Below are 21,675 nucleotides of genomic sequence, written 5' to 3' on the forward strand. Positions count from 1 at the left end.
GAAAATGTCCAGTGTGGCCTAGTAGTATAATTCATAAAGTGTTGCCTTCATTTCCAACCACTGATACAATGTAAGACTGAAATGAAAGTAAGTCACTTTGAGTGGCCTGCAATGGTGTGTGCACAGTGCTTCAGTAGTATGCAGTGGCTTACAAAAGATAAAAATGTTACATACATAAATGAAAAAGTGGGGCATATACTGTTGGTTCAAAAATAGATGACTGGTTGTACTGCTTATTCAGAGGCCAAAAATGTAATAAAATCTTTATAAGGAAGAAGCTCTTGTTCGCTGGAGGAAGGTTTGTTTTTTTACATTGGACATGGATGTCAAAACCTTGCAATAATGGGAAAAATTAAGCAGGCACTGGTGTGAATGTCCCAAGGTCTGATGGTGCACAGCTGGGCACTGGCTCTTGCACAGGGAATATGGGCTATAACTGCATTAATAGGCACTGACTACTTTTACTATGTAGTGCCTTGTGCATTGACAAATGAAAATTCAAAGAAAGTCAATCTTGACTCATCAGTTGTTAATTGGTAATGTATTAAGGACAAACAAGACATCCCATAGACATACCTAATGCAGTTTACCTTGTGCCTATCAAGTCTCTCTCACAAATGACCTGCCAAGTAATATGTGTCTTATTTTTTTGTGTTCTGTGTTGTCCAGGGGGACCAGAAATTGAATGGTATGCTGCACAACTTATGGACAAATGTACGCCTCCTGTATGTCTGTAGACTGAATATTAAGGTATGAATTTCAGATCTGCATTTTTCTACAAGGTTACATGTATAAAGTTAAAGTACATTTTAAATCCCATCAGTATATTTTGGTGTTACCTTTTGTATATTACAATGTTTCAAGCAATAGACATACCAGTTTAGTGTGATTCTTCACGCACTCATTTTTCAGAGTATATTTAAAGTGATCAGCTTTGTTCTTAAGGGTTTCAGAAGGGTGTGGAGTGTGGGATGCTGATGTAGGAAATGCAAACTTGAATATTCACCCTTTTCTTGGATCATAAGAAACAAAACAAATATAAGGCATATAATAACTGAAACTCTTCTAGAAAAAGTGTGCAGTGTTTGCCTTTTGGACATGTCTTTTTGCACTTTGTGCTTTTTTAAGTGATGAAATTAGGTTTATTCTGCCGTGCTGTATTTGCGGTATGGAGGACTCACTCAGACTCAGTCATGGGCATATTGTTTTTTCAACCACAAGTCTGCTTCCAGCTATATTAACATATTCATGCCTAGCATATGAGAGCTATTTCTAAGAGGAAATATCTCTCTATTATAAAAAAAAAATCTTGCGACGAGACATGATTTTTTGAAGAGATAGGTTTAGGTTTAGGTTTAGGTTTCTTTATTTAGTCATGTTTACACAGGAAAACATGAAATTTGCCTTCTCAGTTGCATCTAATAACAGGTAACAGACAGAATGAAATAAAACAGACAAATAGAAATAAGAAAGGTTAAGGTAAGGCAGTTAGATAAAACATATTTATACCAAAAAAAAAAAAAAGGTAACAGGATATATATCAAAACCTTAAACATTATCTCCGATATTTCTTATTGAAAAGTCGTATGGCACTAGGAAGAAAGGAGTTTCTGGAGCGATTTGTGTGGGTTTTCAAAGCAACTATCCTTCCTGATTTACTGAAGTTTAATTCTACATGTAATGGATGTCTGTCATCAGTTGAGATGATTTCCAGTTTCTTCAGCATTGCCCTCTGACACACACTAGTCAAATCATCGACATCAGCCCCAATAACTTTAGCTGCATACTTCGTAATCTGCTGGAGCTTTTTTGAGTTTTGGTTTGTCAGACTATTAAACCAGGCAATGAAACTGAAAGTGATCACGGACTGGATCATACTGCGATAGAAGGACAACATGAGGTCCTTGTCTACTTTAAATAGTTTGAGTTTATGGAGGAGAAATAAGCGCTGGTTGCATTTAGAAAATAATTTTTTTGTGTTTGTATTCCAGTTAAGATTGTTATCTAGGTAAGTTCCTAAGTATTTATATTCATTCACTATTTCTACCTCCTCTCCCAGAACTACAATAGGTGAACATACAGAGTTCTGTCTCTTAAAATCAAATATCATTTCTTTGGTCTTTTTTACATTCAGAGTGAGAGAGTTTTTATTGCACCAGTTTACCATACAGTCCACTTGATTTAGATAGTGGCTTTCATCCTCCCCAGATATGCATCCTATGATCATGGTGTCATCTGCATACTTAATAATGGAGCAGTGGTCATTGTTCTGTCTCAGGTCACTTGTGTACAGAGTAAACAGTAATGGCAGGGCTGGATTAAGAGCTTTGGGGGCCCGTAGCACATTTCAAATTTGAGGGCCCTTTTGGTCTGCATCATCTGAAGTTTAGATTCTGAACAGTTCAAACCGGACTAAATAATTATTTTACTCTCGATTATAATAAGAATCTTATAATATTTATGTGAATTTTATGTGTTGGGCCCCTAAAGTTTTGTTGTGTAAAAAATTTACAGTTTAAAAATGTAAAGATAATATTTTGATATATAAAACGTAATAATAATATGTGAATTTCCCTTTGGGATTAATAAAGTATCTATCTATCTATCTATCTATCTATCTATCTATCTATCTATCTATCTATCTATCTATCTATCTATTTTTAAAGACCAGTGTTTCAATGCTACACTTTTTCATTAAATATTGGGTCCACCATTTGGGGGCCCCCAAAATTGTGGGGCCCGTAGCATATGCTACATGTGCCTATTGGTTAATCCGGCCCTGAGTAATGGTGATAAGACACACCCCTGTGGACTTCCTGTGTTTAAATGAATGGCTATTGAAAAAGTGTCCTGAACTTTAACTGTCTGTGAACGATTTAAAAGAAAGTTCTGAATCCATAGTGTGATAAATGGGTTTACATTCATACTGTTTAATTTCCCAATCAGTATATGAGGCTGTATAGTATTGAACGCTGAAGAAAAATCCAAAAATAGCGCTCTGACATATGAACCAGGCTGATCAAGAAAGGTATAGATTTGATGTAAGATAACAAGCAGAACATCTTCCACACTTCTGTTTGCACAATAAGCAAATTGATTGTTGTCTTGAAAAGACTTTGTCTCTGTCATTAAAATGTTTTTCACCAAGTGTTCAAAGCATTTCATTGGAATAGATGTAAGCGCCACTGGTCTGTAATCATTTAAACAGCTTGGCCTAGAAACCTTAGATACAGGGGTAATGATTTTGAAAAGAGACAGAGAGACACTTTCACTTCCCGCGAGACGGACAAGTCACATCATACTTACAACTTCCATGATACACATGCAGAGAAGATTAGAGATAATGGAAGCAGGAAAATTCGAAAGTCTCAAAACATGAGAGTAAAGATCGCATTAGCACAAACAAACTGAAAATATTACTCGGTGAAATAACGTAACAACGAAAAGAGATCAAATATTCAGGTGCTGTACAGGCTTTTAAACATTTGAAGCGCCGCATGAAATGCAGATCACACAGCACGGTAGCAGCAGCAAGCCAGCAGCTGATCGAGTAAAGAGGAGGTAAACAAAACAACTGTTACTTGTATCCCAATGTATCACCATTTAAGAGGGGTTTCGGAGGAGCGGATTTCGGAGGAGCGGCCATGTCTCCTTGGGGTGCGTTCAGCCCTCCTCTTCACAATGGCATGTAGCACTGGCGGGGGGGAAGGGGTTGGCCAAGCACCCTAGTTAATCCTTAAACTGAACACTTCAAGTGTGTGTTTGATTCTTGTTAAAATCATTCCTAGTGATGGATTAAGTCTGAAATTCTTTGTAGGATTAATGTTGACTTATGCTTTATTGGCCTCATATTTTAATAAAGAGTGCATGTGTACATTGTACAGGTCCCTCTGCTTTTACCTTTTTTTCCACATATACAGTGATAAACCAAAACATTATGCCCACTCCCATATGAAGTAAATGATGTTGAATATTTCATAACTGTGTTGCATTTCAAGATTAGAGATATACCATATTAGATCAGCGACAGGAATGCTTCTGGAGTTGCAAGTCAGAGCTTGATAAACTCCAGCTGGGTTATCTGGATGAGGGTGTCTGTTGTGATTCCCAAAAATCACTCAATGATTTCAGAAAACATCACTAATGATGCATCCTAGCACATCCTTGAGGATGTATCTATTCACGGTAGCAAGACAACGTTGGATAGTTGTAATTGACATGTTGAGTGCAGAAGAGAAGGGCATGGTGTAAAGACCTAAGGTCCATCTGAATAATGTTTGTCTCTCAATTATAATAAAAAAATCTTGGAATGAGACATGACTTTTTCAGAGAGATTCTTTCATGTCCCGTGAGACGAGACTTTGTGCCAAGAGATTTAACCAAGCCCGAGGCCAGAAATTGAAAGTCTCAAAAAAAAGATAGTAAAGATCGCATTATAGCGCAAACAAATGGAAATTATTACTTGGTGAAATAAAGGAACAGTGAAAAGAGATCAAATATATTGTTTGGATTTAAACATTAAGTCGGAGACCTGTAGATTGTCTAATTCGTGTTGCCATCTGGGAAAAGTGTTTCTTCCCAATGAAGAGGTGTATCCGCGAGAATTAAAAGATTTGTTGTTTGGTGAAAGTGAAATCCACATATGCGAGCGGCAGAGACGCGAAGTGGCTGGTGCGTAGCGCAGGCCAGGGGGTTGGCAAGCAAAGCCCCCTATTTAATTATATGTCAAATGTCAAATTTTACACAAGTGTTCTGTCCAGTTATGTCAATTTGTGCTTTAGTAGTAATTCAGTAGTATAGTTGTGTGTAGAAAGAAATTCTTATTTGTGTGTTCAATCAACAATCAACATCAGCTCTCCCATGCCATGATAAACAAGAATGCCTTAGGATACATAACTACTACATCTGCAATATACAGTATATACACTGGAAGTAAGACATTTACAATAAGTAAGAAATCTGCCATATAAAGTGGAGACACGACGACACGCTTGACTGTGGCTCAGTGCAGTTGTTTTCTGAAGAGAGGTGACACTTATTAGGATTCCATTAAATGATCACTTGATTGGCATTCATGAAAAATGAAGATAACTCTAAACATTCTCCTTTAAGACAGCTAGATAAATCACTGTGAGGATAACCTAATGCCTTCTGGGAGAGAAGGCGAAATGCAAATACCTTGTAGGTTACTCCTGCCAGTAATTTTTACTTTCATTTGAACATATATGTTCCATCACACACAATGTGCTTAGCATTCAGCCAACAGTATTTTTATTCTTATCCTTGCATATAAAGGTACTTTAATGACATTATAAAAATGTAGACGTTTGGCTATTTATAGAGCAGTACACTTTGCCCTAAATGGAGAATGGAAGTTCACTAAATGAGATTGATTGACTGAATGGTTTCATCAGACACAGTGAGAATGTACAGACCAAATGTAGAGAGATTGAGACATGAACCCAGGACTTCTTAAGAAGTAGTAGTAGCAACTACTGTACCACCCATACCTCATTTACTTTATTACATTGTAATACATCCAGTTTTCTAGTACAGTATATGTCAAAGACATGCAGATTAGTTAAAGTCATCACCAGGAGCTCCTAAATTAGATCAGATATTCGCATTAGTGCAGAACCGGTCAAATGAGGGTACAGAGCTACACTCTTTTCTCCAGACTCAAGACCCCAACCATAGCTGCTTGCAGTGTTGCTTTAGTTGTATTCGTGTCAGTGCTTGGTTCAAAAAAGGATATGTAAAATGAAAATCTGTTATGGTTTAAGACAGGGGTGGGCAAAGTCATTCCTGGAGGGCCGCAGTGGCAGCAGGTTTTTGTTCCAACCCAGTTGCTTAATTAGAAAACAATCCAAGCCAATAATTAAATTTCATGACTAGTCTGCTTATGTCAGGTCATTCTCATAGCATAGATTTTTTTTCTATCTATCTATCTATCTATCTATCTATCTATCTATCTATCTATCTATCTATCTTCCAAATGACTTGAAGTCTAAAACGGAAAAGTAATTCTTAGTCCTTCATTTTTTTCTCTTCACTTTCCTTCCTTTAATTAAGTATTTAATTAAACCAAATAGTGCACAATAAATGCACACAGGTGTAAATGGTAACAAGCTAAATGGAGAACTTTTGCCATTTGCACCTTACTGCTAATAAGGAGCAACTAAAAACCGAGAGAACAGCTGTTTAAGACTAAAATAAGCAATAAGGGTTCAAAACCTTAATGAGCAAGACAACTAAACTAAAGCAGAAGTGTTACTTGAGCAATAAATGCTTCTTATCAAGCCATTGGGTTGGAACAAAAACCCGCAGCCACTGCGGCCTTGCAGGAAGGACTTTGCCCACCCCTGGTTTAAGAAATCAGTACAACAGAAGAAAGAGGGTCTGAGGATTTTTTTTTAAAATTCCTGCTTTCATTTTTGTTAATTCTTTCATCAGTTAACTCTATTTGGATATGTTGTGGTATATTTATGCAATTTGTGGTATCTTTATGTACAGTATAATAAATAAATGCATTCATTAGCTTTTTGAATTTGCCTGATAATGGAAAGGGGTATTGCTGAGTGGCAACGCCTACCCTACCATTCATAATGGGTCAATTTAGAGTTGCCATTACTCAAAAAGGTTTGGAATAAAAACAGAATACTGAGTTGGAGCGCCTGCAAAAACTGCCCACAGTGACAAGGCTAGAATTTGAACCCATTAACTACACTTGGCTCATTACTGTATGTACTTTTCCACACTGTAAAATATCAGTGTTTCTTCCAAAGAACCCAAATATTGGCTAGTTATTTTAACTAAAGAATCTGTAGCAAGGAGCATAGGTGTATGAGTGAACATGGCCTCTGATGGATTAGAGCCCCATCCAGGCTTGGTTCCTTCCTTGCACCCAGGTTTAAATTTGGCTCCACATAGCTCTAAAACTAGATTAAATTGCCTAAATGAATGGATGAAAGGATCCCACAAATGGATGAATTTTCATATATTTCACTTCTTATTGTATTTTTAAGCTATTGTAGCATCTTGGTCTTGTGGCGACACATCTACAATTGTGAGTGACTGATGCATCGTTCACTCTGGGCTCTTGGCAGTGTGGAGGTTAGTGGCAAGTGGTCTGCAGCCTAAACTGTGAGCTGAGCGCAGTAAGCTCTGTGCAACCAATGAGGTTCACCAGAGAAAGGGCACCATGTGGCTCTCTATGTAAAGAGAGGAAAGGGTTATAAAGGGAAACTGGAAAAGGTGGAGTCAAGTCATTAGAAATGAACAGGATGGAAAAATTAAGGTAAGTGGCAGTAGACTGTATGGCCAAATGAAACACCAGGGCTGGCAGTCAGGGTGTTTTCCATGACTGCAAGAATAGAAAAGTTGCAGTCAGAAATCTAATTATCTCTAATTTCTTTATTTTACTGTCATATAGCTCAAAGACACTGTTCCATTTTTATTTTATTTGTAGCTCTTAGGAAGAATAAATATTTCTTTTTTTTTATTTCATTAGTCCACGGTGTTCTCCTTTTTTCCTTTACTCATATGGAAGGTCACTACAATATATTAATGCTTCAGGTAATCTAAAAAATAACTCCCATCAAAACAGAGTATACTGCCTTTCATCATCTTAATTTGTTGAAAAAAATGGTAACTATTTTCTTTAATTATTTATTTCCTGTTGAATGAACATTTCAGTAACTAGCAAACAGGGTACATGTAATGAAATAATGTAATGCACAATGCTGACTGAGGCAAAACAAAAAGGCCGCCCTTAAAGGTCCAAGGCATCTGAATTAACCATTGGGCAACTGTGTCACTATTGATGATTTATAGTTACATTTATAAAATTTGGTTACAGATTTGTGGTGGATTTAAAATTTGTAGTTTGAACAGAAAACTGGAAAACACCTCTTTTTACAGTAAAGAACAGGCTTTGCACATTAAACTAAGCCTAGCAGTGGCAGAGACCTGAAAATGAAGCAGGATGCGCATAAAGAGAGCACACTGCTAATTCTGTGTGGTCTTGTGCTGAGCAGCATTTGCATTGCAAAGTTGCAAATTTCAGAGAATTATGGTGATGTGGAAATTATTTCCTTCCCCCACTGCCACATAGGCTGATCACTTGATTGTCTCATATACCGGTCACTAAAAAGCCCCTTAGAGCATTTGCGACATTGATGGGAGCTTGAAATAAAATACATTCTTTATCATTTTGTACAAGACAGAGACTAATTTAGATCGAAACTGTATATGGTGGACACTTCTCTAAACATAAACTTTCAAAAAATAAACTTTGAACATACCTCTGCATGGCCGCATATTTTGGTTTAGCCCTCAATTTATATTGAACTACAGTTTGTAACTACATGTGGAGGAGTATCAGGCTAACCTACAGTAAGTTCCCCATGTTTTAGTTGCCCTTTTTCAAGTCGTTCTGGATCGGGCACCATTATGAGCACTAAATGTGCTAACCTTTACTACTCTACTAGCTCACAGGTTCATTGTGTTTAACTAGAAGAATTCTGATAATTTATTACTACAGTGGGGAAAAAAGACAAGTAGTGCTACTTAAATTAAAAAAAGTGTAACCACCTAAGAGTGGCATGATGGCATGATGGCACCTTGGTTTGTGCTAGTGCTTCAGGGATCCAACATCCCGGATTGGATTTCCACATGGTTATTGTCCATATGGACTTGAGGCATTTTCCTCTGTGTAACTCGAAGACATGTAAGTTAGGCAATCTAGTAACACTAAATTGAATCCCATGTGGTTGTGTCTTTGGAATCTGGTACCATTTCCACCTGCTGGGAGTTGATGAATTTCCTTAAGGAGGAGCGGGACATAATTTTTTAATGTAGGACAATTCTCTGTCTGTAAAGAAATAATTGACTTCATTTGTATTGCTTCTCAGCTTTCTAGCCATTTTAACAATATTTAACTGCATACCTTTCATTGTGTTTATTTAGCATATTTTTTATTTCTTCATTTTTGCTTTCCTCATTTTCACTTTCCACTCTTTCTCTTGCATCATTTGAGGATCCCAGTGGCAGAAGGATTAGAAGGTCCTCCCAGACTTCCCTGTCCTCAGCTACAGATTCCAGCTCTTCCAGGCGGGCATATAACATGCCTAAACCACCTCAACTAGCTCCTTTCAATCTGGAGGTGCAGTGACTTGACTCTAGGCTCTCCCAAATCACCAAGATTTTCTCCCTATGACAGAGTGTCAGTCCTGTGTCTTCCTGCAAAGAAACGTCATTTCTGCCGCTTCTACTCGTGACCTCATTTATTCAGCTCATGACCATAGGTGAGAACAGTGATGTAGATCAACTTGTCATATACAGTAGCTATCACAAACCAGGAAAGCACCTGCTGAACAGCTGCTGCTCCAATCCTCTTGTTCAGCTCACATTTAATTTTTTCCAACACTCGTGAATAAGATTCCAAGGTACTTGAACTCCTTGGCTAAGTGCAGTTGCCCCACCCCACAACCCCCCTTTCCTGGAGTAAGCATTCCTCTCTTTTCCAGGAGAAATCCATCATCGCCAACTTCAAGGTGGTGATCCTCATCCCAGCCGCTTCACACTCTGCACAGCAGTGAATTGCTTAAACGTGTTCCTAACATCACAGTCAAGGTAGGCAAGGATGACAAGGTCGTCTGCGTAAAGCAGAAATACTATCCTTAGTCTCGCCAACTGGACACCCTCATGTCCATGGCTACATCTTGATATTCTCTCAATAAAACCAGAAACAGGAACAAGATACAGTCTTGACGGAGCCCAATACCCACAGTGAATGAATTTGACTTGACATCAAGTTTTCAGAGACAACTCCCACTGGATTCATAGAGGAGACAAATAGCATGCAAGAGCAGCCAGCCCTATCACTCCATATTCTTGCAGCACCTCCCACAGTACATGCCAAGGGACATTGTCATATGCTTTCCCGAATCTTCAAAATGTTGTGCTCCTGAAATTGTGTGGCGTCACTTAAAATGGCAACTACAAGTAGAGAAAACCATCAGATCATGACAAGACATTAAGGGTGAAACAAATAGTCAAGTCAAGAGTATTTATTGTCATTTCATCCATATACAGTAGTACAGCATACAGTGAAATGAAACAACGTTCTTCCAGGACCGTGGTGCTACATAACACACAGGACAACGAAGAATCCACGACACATAACATAAAGACACATAATATGTAACAAGGTGCATGTGAGTCAAATGTGCAAACATGTGCAACCATGTGCAACACAGCAGAACAGAACACATGTGAGTGAAAATATTTATTTTCCAAAAAACGATCTGTAGCTAGTCATCTGAAATCGGCAGTACAATAGTAAAGAAGTTCTAAAATACAAATGCAAAAGGAGATCAAATTACATAGCAAGTGGTAAATCCACAATCAATAATCAAAATCTTTCAAACTCCCCAACATTACAAGTGCAAAAGTGAACTACAAGGGACTGTTTTTTTTTTATAGGATTAATGGCCGTCTCTTGACGGAAATGAAGAGGTGGCCCTTCCTCTTGGGGAACTGCCCACAAAATACATGAAGAGAAAAATAGTAGAAAATACATAAAAGATACATACAAAGTAAATGATCAACGATACTGACAAATGAATACATAAGTATACAAATAATAAACATGAACAACAATATTAACATAAACAAAAGGCACAAAAAAAAGAATTTGAGGAACCCTGACTGAAACAAAACACAAACCACTTGTAGACTGTAATGTGATGAACGCCCTTAGATGGATTGGTAGCTTTATGGAACTATAAAGTGAGTCGATAGAAGCAAAGAAAAGATAAAAAGCTGACAACTTGCTTCCTCTTCAGGTCTGGCTACTTATATTTTGCCTTCTAACTTATCTTTGACTCAAACATGATTCATTCTTCCAAGATGCAGCTGTTGATGCTCCATATTTTCATCAATTTGTGAGAGTTACTGTGGGCACCTAAACTAAATGCTCCCTGGTTTCCTTCAGTTGCAAAGCCATGTTTTAAATGCATGGGTGACCCTGAGAGATGTCGAAAACATCTTATTGATTTAATCGACTTGTCGGAACTGTGCTGCACAACTCTTCACTTCACAAGAGATGAAAGGAATTGGGTTTGGTTTCCTTCTAAAGGATTTTGTTTTTTTTCTACACAGAAATGAACTACTGCACATTGCCTATCACTGATTACTCTTGTTGAACTTTTCTGGCTCCTCTAAACTACATCGTCACAGGCAGTTGGGTGCATGAAGCTATGCTTGGAGGTTTTAGTATTTAGGTGCTTTGTATAACACATAGAGTAGCACAAAACAAAAAAATCTTTCATGTTCCGTTTTAATTGGTAAGCTGTAGCACTCTTTAGTTTTACGCAATGAATCAAAGTGCAAGGAGATCCTAACTGTCCCCCTAATTATAGCCTCATGCAAAGTGTAATAAGTAACCTATGAAGTATTAGTTGCTATCCTTTTTATTTACTTATATCAACTTCCCACGCTTGTTAGGTGATAAACCTGGGTCAAATGATGGAAGTGTTTTTTATTTTTTTTTTAATTATTTCTTTTATGTTTCTTACAGGGGCACTATGCTTCAGCATTTCGTTCTGTTTTTGTCTCATAGCTCCAGAAGCCTGGGTTCAGTTTGCAGACTGGTCAGTATATCCCTTTGTCTTTTAGAATCTGTTATTTACTGGACTTGATGCAGTTTATTCTCACCTCTCAAAGACTGAAAGGTTAAGTTGCTTAACAATTCTAAATTGAGTCAGAGTGAATGATTGTGCTCAGTGTGGTGATATCTCATGTAGGGTTTGTCCCTGCCTTGCACACTTTAATGTTGCTGGAGTAATCCCTGCTCTCCAGGATCTTGATATCGGGTTAAGAAAATTAATGGAAGGATAGTGGGATACTGAAGAAATGTGGTAGTTTAGGTTGAAAATACTTAACTGCTTTATAAAGAATCTGTGTTGTATTGGGTTTAAAAAGTATAACTGAATACAATATGCATAAACAGAACTTATGGCTAATGCTATCACCCTACTGTAAGGAGGTGTTACTGGCAAACATCGACCATTTGAAGTTCAGTGAAATATCACAGCTCTGCTTTATCTTTCAGAGGTCTCCATTAAATGTAGCATTACCCTGGGTGCTGCTATTTCAGACCACCATCTCATATTTGCACATTGCTTTCTGAAACAGTCCGTTTATTTTTCTGTTTTTTTTCACCTATCTATGTACAGCTCATGGATGACACTTTAGATTTCGCAAATTTGAATCTCACACATAAATTCAATGACCAGAAATTAATGCTCTGTGCAACAGAGGGAAATTGATGCAATAAACACGTAAATCGTAATAAACACATAACAGAAACTCCAATATGCAGATTTTAAGGCTGATGTAGATGTGTGTGTGTGTTTATAACCATATTAATGCATTTGCATATTTTAATACATTTCAGCGTACAAGCACGTATGCCATTTCCTATATCTCTATTGTTGAGCAAACTTGAGATATTTTTGGTATTTGTTACCACTTTATACATACGGTCAAGCATATGTTGCTTGGTCTAGAGTAACCTCGAGAGAAAAGTCAAGGTTCTTGATACAGAGAAGCAAGCAAAATGCATTTTTAATGAAGACAGAGTGTTTACTAAAAATATTTTGTACAAGAAAGTAATACCTGCTTAAATATGTCATTTAATTCCATATGGTGTATACAAGTATATATACAAGTATCTAAGCATACAAATAAGATATATACATAGAAGCATGTTTGAGTACAAATTATTTATCCAGTTTCTCAATCTACTTTTGCACTTAAAACTGTAAGTTCTATACACCTGTCCAATATTAGAGCCTTCTTAGCGTGAGGAGCAGGACATGCTGTTACAGCTACATTATCATCTATATATACAGTTTATATGTAAAATTCTAAGATTTGTCTATCTGTCATGCAAAAACTTAAAAGTTGCAGACCCCTGGCCTTCACATCTTGATCATAATCTCAATTTATAATTTATGCTGTAACACATGCACCATGGCCCATGAATAGGACATCCAAGACACGGCAGCCCCAAAATTGGGCTGCATCTCCTACATATGGCGAGAAAAGACAGCTCAGCCGACAAGCTGATGAGCTGTGCAATTGTGACTCATACATGGCATTGAAAAAGCACAGAGGTGTGGACATGGCAACATTGCTGACAAGAACAAAATCATTGGCAACATCAACGGGAAAGGCACGGCAGCATGACCATGGACAACTCTGTGAAGTACATTGCCGTTTTGGGTCCTACTCATGGCAAGCAGTGGTAGGAGCATGCACTGCACTGGCCATGTTGGACAGGAAAGGCACTGTGACATGACCACACTGAACTCTGCTAAGCACATTGCACGGTTTGTACTGCAGCGCCATCTGTTGAACACCAGTGTCACATGCATCAATTGAGACATGGGCATAACAAACACTGACAGCTTCCTATACAAATATACATTCCTACCACAAAACAAAGTCTCACACACCATTTGGTCACAAAACCAACATGATCCATGACTTCAGTACAGCAGCAGGCCTAAAGCTGTAGTCGTTTCAATAAAAAACATACAGTGAGACAGCAGGACACTGACGCACATACAAAAGCAACAGATCAGCCTCAACTTCCACAGGAAGTGCAAAAATAAAATACATAGCATCCACCACTCCTTGTCTTTTACATCCATTGGAGTCGCTATTCATAATTCTTCAGGACACATTGCCTACATATTCAGTATTCATAATCAGGTTTATCATTATATCAATGCTCTACATCCCTGTAAAGACCAACCTCCAGCCTACGCCAATCTTTACTTTATCGATCCTGATGAAGTGCTTAGACAAAGACTTTCAAGGTCTGAAAATGCAGACAACTCTCCTCATTTGCTTACAAAACTACAAGATTTAATTGATGCTAACAGTGCTTATGCTCAAGTGTTTGAAAATAAGAGACAAATAAGAGGAAAAACAAAAACCACAGTGGGAGGAGACAGGTTTAACAAGTACAAATGTACATCCTAACCAATTTTGCACAGGTCCAACAATGCTATAATATTCCATTACAAGTCCAACAAAGCTATGATATTCCAACATCAAATGATATTGCATGTGCACCAAAAACAACAGGAAACCGACATCCCGTTCCGTTTTATTTGAGGATGGAAGATCCATGTCTTCCACTAATTGAGTAAAACACACAGGTTTCTAAAGAGTAACCATTTTGTTTTTCAAATGTGAGCACCCATTAGAGTTTGGAGCCAGTCTTCCTTATCTGTAACTGCCTAAAAGGAACACTTCAAGACTGACTTATATTTTGTGCAGAGGCAATATTTTAAGTGATCTGTATTAACAGCAGGCAAAAAATATGTCAAACTGTTAAACATGTTTCAATGGGTGATTTTACATTACGCTGGTTTTATAGTCTGTTTTGTTGAAGTTATGTTTTGCCTCTTGATTGACCAGATAGATAGCTCTAATATCACTGAATTTTTGCTTTTAAAGATCAATCATCTAGTTCAAAATGTAACATACAGTCAGTGTACACCTTGTCTGTCTAGGTATCAGTTCAGCATTGGACTGAGTTTCATATCTTGGTGCTAAAATGTCCCTTCCTGTTATTTTGATGTTACTGAGCTGCTTTATAATCAGTACTCTTGAAGCTCTGTAGCTGCTATGAATCTCGACCACATAGCCCCTTGGCTAATGTTAGTGCATTTGTTATGAGATCCATTTCAGAATTATTTGCAGTGTCCTGCTATGCATCAGAAAAGCTTTAAAAACCACACAAGAACAGTAAAGGTTTTTTTGCATAGACTTCAACTGTGGTCTCCTTTGTAGTTCAGTGAAATATGCTGAATTTTTCAAAGGTTATTTGGGTTTTTCATCTAACTTCTCTTTTTCTTTAGCGTTCTCATCTTCTGTTTAAACTCTTAGATCTACATTTTACAAGTAACAAATAAGTATTTTGTATATTACATGTTCACAGGTGAATAAAATTGCAAGAAGTTAAATTCTTTGTTCCACATGTTTTAACATTTCAGTTCCAAGATCCTGATATTTTGTGGTTAAAAGTCTGAAAATTTACCAAAATATCATACAAAGATTCTGAGTTAATCTCCTTGTCTACATTCCACTCTGGGTTTGTATAGCAGGTTGCACTTCCTGATATACTGAACAACTGTCATGACTTGAAGTTTTTTCGTTATTGCTTTAGTTTCATTAAATTTCTTTTTGGGATTTTGGTGTATGATAAATCCAATTATTTACTATTTTGTGAGTCCAAGATGATTTATGGGCACAAAAAATATTTAACATCTTACTGTCCCATAATTACTGTGACATAATTGTGTTGATTGGGGTTAGTTTGTGTATTGTTGCTAACTACATTGGCGTATGACTTCACAGTGGAACTGGTATAAAGGTCAATATTGCACACTTTTGGAAGTCCAAGATTTTGTGGTATTTCTAGTTTTGTTCATAGTGCTCTAGGCCTCAGCATTAACCCTTCTTTTGACTTTTTCTTAAGGATTTCTTTTTGGAGGTAGTTAACTAGAAAATCCTGACTTTTGGTTGTGAACTGTTTGCCTGAATTTTTGACAATAATTCTGCTTAGAGCATCTCCTTTCTTAAAAAATTCCATATTTATTTTGCCAAGTTCTATTAGTCAGAATATCATTTTGGACCATAAAATTGGAATAAGTGCTCAGATGAAGCATTTGATTAGAATAACAGAATAAGTAAAAGCTGAGAAGGAGACGCAAAGTCAACAAAGTTGTTTGGTCACCTCAGATGTCTTTTTAAACATGATTGATGAAAAGATTTCTTTAGCAACAGAGATAAAAAATGCTTTCCAAAAAAATTTAAATGCTAAGAGAATCTTCAAACTTACAAGTCCCATTTAAAGAACTTGAACTGGACAAACATTTTTGGGAAGGGTTATTATGCTTTTGTTGTGGTGGTTTGAGTCTTTTGAAAACAATCTGTTGAAAGCTACAGCTGAAAGACGGGGTTTAGATGGGGGTTTAAAACTTTTGAAAAATAGCTCTTCAATGACACTGATTGGATTTTAATTTACCAACTACTCCTTTAGAAGTTAACACAAAATTCTTTCTATTGATCGTAAGCCTTAGGAACAGGTCTGTTAGGATGACTACAACAGTCAAATTTCGGAGGGAAACTTTACATTGGTAAACTATTAAATTTTTTTAAATTCCAAGTGATATTCTATGCCTGGTTCTTGTATTGCCTTGGTTTAAAACCACAAAACACCCCCAATAGATTGGAAAACTTGGAAATTACACCATGGAATATTTAATGTCAGCATCATTGTCTTATTCCTATCCTCCCTGGCCATACAAGGAAACACAGTAGAAATGTTGCCCTCCTAATATGAAAAGTTCAAGTTTTATTTAGCAAACAAAATTCACAGAGCTGCTCCGGCATGGATATTATGATTGTGCCATTGATTTATTGCCTGGGGTCCCACTGCCTAAAGAAAAATATTTGTGTTTCTAGACCAGAAAGTCAAGCTATAGATTATTGCATAGTTAAATGTGAAGCCTGGGTCCTTTAAACGATCTTCTAGTCCAGTGAGAGTCATATTTTTATGCCAAAAAAGATAAGAGAGTGGGTTACCTCTTTCTATTGATTATGGTGAATTAAACAAAATAACAGTCAAAAATAATTATCCTATCCCTTTAATTTCTTTTCTAAATAACATTCTGATTTTTATCTCAGTTGACCATGTGGAATGCTTAAAATTTGTGTACTCAAAGCAGATGAGTGTAAAACTGATTTTAACACCATAAGTGGTTATTACAAGTGTCAAGTCATGCCATGTGGCTTGGCCAATACTCCTGCAGTCATTTCAGTATTTTATGAAAGAAATGAGATGAGATATTCTGGCTATACTGTATTTGTGCTAGTGTATTTTGGTATTATTTAAATTTTTTCAAACTCTGCAAAATTTTTAAATATTAGAGTTCCAGAAAGACTCTTGGGTTTGATATGTTGCATTTGTCTGTGGTATTTTAAATTGAAAACCCCCTGAGAGTTTGGCAGTGGTGTGGAGATTCATTGCGTACTATAGTTGATTTATTTTGAATTTGTTTTGTCATATCATCCTACAAACAATCTCACTCACAAGACTCAATAAAAATGTGTTTGGACAAAAAATTTGTATGGACCTCCAAGGGTCAAAGGGCTTTTTGAATTACTGAAGAAACAGCACACTTCTGCTGTTCTTCTCCATCACCCAAATGTTACCTTGCAATTTGAAGTTGAAGTGGAGGTTTCCAGTATTGAAATGGAACCAATTTTATCACAATTTCACAGATACTGGCAAGCTCCATTCTTGAACCTTTTATTCTAGAAAACTATATTTGGCAGAAATCAATTATGATGTTGGTCAGGGAACTAGCAATCAAGTAACTTTTGGAATAATAGAAAATAGAGACACTGGCTGGAATGGGTTAAATATTCTTTTTATTAATGATACTAGGAGGGCTTTGCCCCCTGCTTACTTCACTCGCCAACCAGGGCCCGGTCTACGCGCCAGCCACTTCGCGTCTCTGCCGATTGCATATGTGGATTTCACTTTCATAAAACAACAAATCTTTTAATTCTCGTGGATACGCCTCTTCATTGGGAAGAAATACTACTTTTCCCTGGTGGCAACACGAATTAGCCGATCAACAAGTTTACATACGAATTAGCCGATCAACAATATCTACATACTTCTGTCATATCACCTATGTCCATATATTCGATCTCTTTTCACTGTTCTGTTATTTCACCGAGTAATTTCCATTTGTTTGCGCTAATTCGATCTTTACTATCATTTTTTTGAGACTTTCGAATTTTAGTACTTTCATTATCTCTAACCTCCTCTGTAAGCGTATCGCATCGCGGCAACGATTTTAAACCACTTTACGACGTTCTACTTTGTCATCTACTCTTTGTCTTTAATTTCCAGCCCCGGGCGTAGTTAAATTTCTTGGCACAAAGTCTCGTCTCGCGGGACATGAAAGTATCTCTCTGAAAAAGTCATGTCTCGTCCCAGGCTAAAAAGTCTCATCTCGTCCCAGGATTTTTTTATTATAATAGAGAGATACATCACAAAAGCTTCATGTATAATAAAGCCCCAAAATAGTTAAATGTCAGACAACTTAGATGGGTGTTTTTTTTTTTAGTTGCTTTAATTCTGCTAATTTTTGTTCATGCTAATGAGAAAAATGTCAAAAAGATATTATCTCTTTTGAATGTTTGCATTAGATAGTTTAACCAGGGAACCAAAAAAATGATATTCCAGCAGAAAAGCAAATAGTCCAGTTCTGAAATTCTGACTCAGCTACCAGCAGATTAGTCTTTTGTTCCTGTGGAGCTTAGAGTAAAATTTCTGGAATGAACACACTCCTCAAGAAGTTTTTGAACACCCAGATATTTCTTAAATTTTTAAAGAGATTTTTGGTGGGAAAGAATGAATTTGGACAAAAAGGAATTTTGTGTTATCATGCGATGTTTGTACAGTAGTAGGGCCCAGTCTGCACTAGGACTTCCTATTGGCCTATTACAACCCATTCCTTCTCCAGCAGACCTTGGCAAACTATTGCAGTGGATTCCATTGCTGATTTGTCCTCCTGAAGTGGATATGGCAAAACATTAGTGCTAGTGGATTGGATTTTTAAATCGCCCACTTAAATCTCATTAAAAAGTTTGCCCACTGCAAAAGAATTAATTGAAATGTTTATATCTGAGGTACTGCGGTGGGTTGGCACCCTGCCCAGGATTGGTTCCCTGCCTTGTGCCCTGTGTTGGCTGGGATTGGCTCCAGCAGACCCCCGTGACCCTGTGTTTGGATTCAGCGGGTTGGAAAATGGATGGATGGATATCTGAGGTAATTGGATTTATTGTGTCTGATAGAAGGTCCCAAGTTTGTCTCCTAGATTTGGAGGTTTGTTTTTGTCAAATTAGGATGAAGGGTAATGACACAATAAAAGGGGTTGACCACTTCCGGTTTCTGTAATTTTTGATCTCTGGTATTACTGCTCTAAATCCCTTTATTAAGTCATCTCACATCCTGATCCACTCAAGTCATTCATTCCCTCTCTGCAACTCCTTGGCAGCTGGATAACCACTAACAATGTGTAAATCTTGCCTGGCTTTTGACTATCCTTTAATTCTATGGGCCCATCAATTCACAGTACTCTCTGGTTGTTAACTGGTATGTTCACAGGGCTGATCTTTTAGTAGAATTGGGGTCTGTTCTTTAAAGTATCTTCTTGGCTCTCTTCCATATTTGTAGAAACGGTTGATGCATCCCTAGGAAACTCTTTCTGCTGTTTTAACTCTGGAGGAGATGTATTAATTCCTTCTCTATTGATTCCTTCCAGTCCTCCACAATTTATTTTTAATTGTGATGCCCTCAAAGAATTTAGTTCCAGTGCAACCCTAATACAATAAAAGGGCTGCCAAACTCTTGCTGCTGAAATCTTCCATGTCTGGTGTGGCTGTTCTCTAAGGCCATTTAGGCTGTGCTGGTTATTTATTTTCTCTCCACAATTCCTTGGTATTTAGATTACTATCAACAAGGTGTATATAAATGATAGAAGTTTTCCTTCTGCTGAAAGTGTATGCAGTATAATTAATTACAGGAAATGACTTATTCAGTGTGACAGATGCTTAAGAATGCAAACAGTTTAGTATTGTATGATTATAAAATTAAAAGAAGCTGTGTCAAAAGTAATAAAAAAATTACTATTAAATGAAATTGCATTCATTGTAGTTTCAGTGTATACAATTATAGGGAAGTATATTTGTAGTGCACTGGGTAGTTCTCCTGTTCCTGAGAAGACATGGGTTCAAATCCCACTAATATATTAGACAGGATTTGAATCTCTCTGCACATTCACAGTGTTAAGAGTTTCTCTGGATAAATCACTTTTCTTCTCATAGTGTGTGTGAAGAAGTCCAGTGACGGACTAGTGCCCACATTACACTTAGTTTATTCCTCACTCTCATTGCTGCTAAGATAACTTTCATAAAACTAATGGATAGTTGAACATCATAACCATCAACAGTGTATTTTATATTTGTTGTACTTCAAAAATTGAATTTTGAGTGTTCCAGATGGATACGATTATCATAAACTACAACCATATTAATATTACTGCTACATAAAACTGCATTAAATTGTACTTTGCGCTTAATTCATTTGCTTAAAATTATGGCTTTTATGTTAACATATTGACAAGCATTGTTATTAGAAGTACATACATGAAATTGCATCTTAAGACAGGCTGTATCATATAATGCCTGAACATAAGAACAGAGGTTTCAAAATATTATAAATATTCAAAATATTATTTAAAAAATTTATGGCTGTAAAATGAGGTGCACAAAACAAGCAATAGAAGGTGGGCTAATTGCATCCATTAAACTGCCATAATTTGATAAATTTGATAATAATCTGTATATATATAATGCTGACCGATGTTTGTCTGTCACACAAAAACTCACAAACCTTTGGCTTTTGAGGCTTGATCTTGGTTTCAGTTAACAGCCTATGCCATGATATGTGTAACACAACCTATGAATTGGATGTTCGGACTTTGGCAGCCCTGAAATTGAGCTTCCACTCCTTTTCCATGGCAAGTGGTGACACTAGTGCACCTTGCCTGATCAAAAATCTTGAATACATGTGCTAGGGTCCTCCTCATAACAAACTACAATGGCTGAAGCACAGCGGGGGCTTTGGGTCCTTCTCACAGCAGGCAGCAGCACAGCCTGGCATCACATATCAAGCTGAAACTCAGACATGTGCTGTGGATGATGGGAACAGCACAGCGTCACGCTGCTGACAGGAGCACATGCCTCTGTGACAGTGAAAATTGCACAAGCTTACTGAAAGTTAGCACAACAAAAATGGGACATCAAGTGCACTGCATGTCTGTCAGGAAAAGATTTACAGTGACACTGATAGCAGTGAAAAGACATTGCACCAAACTCAGCGGAGTGACCCTGGGTTCTGTGTGTCTTTGAGGACCATAGGTCTCAGTGTTACAAGGATTACAAAAAATACAACATATATTTAAATAATGTTAGGGAAAAAAATATATCTATCTGACTCTTATTGTCTAGTGCTGTTGAGCACAAGCTCTCATCAGTTAGGTTTTACCACACTGCCTCCTACAACTTTATTCCTACGTTCTTACTAAGTCCGTTTTGAGTTTGGAGGAAGATGATGATTCGAAGAGAACTCTTTTGAGCAGAATGAATTGCTTATTTAACAAAGACCTAAAGGTAGCACCTGGAACTGATTCAGCTTCAAGGTTCCTATAGCCTTCAAGCCCTGACTTCTACAGTTTGAGAGATTGAGAGCAAATTTTATACATTGTCATGTCAGTTTATGTGTTAATTATGTACTATGTAAATCTACTTATGTTATTATTTTGTCATGTGTATTAGATTATCATGTGATGCTGTTCCATCTTCTAAAGTGTTGTAGGGATATTATATAATGTGCAATGTACCTATGTATATTGCTCATTTTATCTATGAATGCATTTGCTTGGCAAAGTTTAATTCATCCTTATAACTTTTACATAAAATTCAGGTGCATTATAGTGCAAGTGTGAACAAAGA

The 21,675-nt window shown here is 37.1% G+C and overlaps 1 protein-coding gene across 1 annotated transcript in view; it reads left to right on the top strand.

Moving 5' to 3' along the window:
- The first annotated feature begins 729 nt into the window (after positions 1 to 729).
- The window catches only part of LOC114650841 (immunoglobulin superfamily member 3-like), a 92,995-nt gene continuing 72,049 nt past the window's right edge, over positions 730 to 21,675 (top strand). The window contains exon 1 of the mRNA XM_051926057.1: positions 730 to 750. The gene's annotated coding sequence lies outside the window, so the exon portion shown is untranslated. The remainder of the gene's footprint in view (positions 751 to 21,675) is intronic.

Source organism: Erpetoichthys calabaricus, chromosome 4 (assembly GCF_900747795.2).
Source record: "Erpetoichthys calabaricus chromosome 4, fErpCal1.3, whole genome shotgun sequence".
NCBI lineage: Eukaryota > Metazoa > Chordata > Cladistia > Polypteriformes > Polypteridae > Erpetoichthys > Erpetoichthys calabaricus.